The sequence below is a fragment of the Odontomachus brunneus genome, unplaced genomic scaffold, assembly GCF_010583005.1.
Source record: "Odontomachus brunneus isolate Ranch 3 - 2012 unplaced genomic scaffold, Obru_v1 Obru_scaffold_057, whole genome shotgun sequence".
Taxonomy (NCBI): domain Eukaryota; kingdom Metazoa; phylum Arthropoda; class Insecta; order Hymenoptera; family Formicidae; genus Odontomachus; species Odontomachus brunneus.
Genome location: NW_022639507.1, coordinates 1,925,713 through 1,926,715, shown reverse-complemented (window position 1 = coordinate 1,926,715; position 1,003 = coordinate 1,925,713).

The following is a 1,003-nucleotide window of genomic DNA, read 5'->3' as shown; positions in this document are numbered from 1 at the left end:
ATATATATATATATATATATATATATATATATATATATATATATATATATATAAAAAGTGGAAAAAAATGCTATTTATGTAGTTATAGAATCACTGTCAGAACAGAATTATGCTTCAATAATTTAAAAACTAACTCAAAATTGTACTAAATACGAGTAATATTGTATCGTAAAACATTAATTAGATTATATTTTTTACTATAACATTAAAGCGGTTGCTGCGACTCGATATATGAGTATCGCGAGCCACACCGCGCGGCAGATAATGACTTCGAGAGCGAAAATCAGTAAAAACTCAAGTAGGAATCGTATACGTTTGGCCAGTACGGAAAAATGGCCCGATACTGGGTCGATACCGAAAAGCGAATGTCCGGTTTTGGTACTGGCTCAGTTCTGGGCCTAATATAAAGAAGCTGTATTATTAGTACTGGCTCCGTACTAAGACTAGGTACTGGATAGTCGTACCGTACGTATATTGGGGCGTTACCAAAAAGTGTATGTCGTTTTCGGTACTGGCCCAGTATTAAAAAAGCTATATTATTGGTATTGGCCCTGTTCGTAAAATAAATATTGGATACCCAAGTAAAAATCGTATACAATCGTACCCAAGTAAAAATTGTATACAATCTGCCAATAGAGGATATTGGGCCAGTATTGTGACGGTACCGCAAAACGGATGATACCAATGTCCTTTATGAGAAAACGGAAAAAGTCACTAACACGAAAGCTAGATAGCTCAGTTGTAATAGCGCTTGCTTGACAAGCGGAAGACTCGAGTTCGATTTCAGCCGTCGCCCCGAAGATTTTTTCCTCATATGACTATTAAAAATAGACCTGTACGAGAAGTACGAGAGCAGCAGCCCCAGCCATGGTCTGATCTTTCTTTCCATACTATATAGTTGTGATGTTAACAATTGTACAAGTAATAAAAATTACTAGGAATCGATACCAGCCCAGTGCTTGGAATAGATACTTCCTGCTAGAAATCAATACTTTTTTTATAC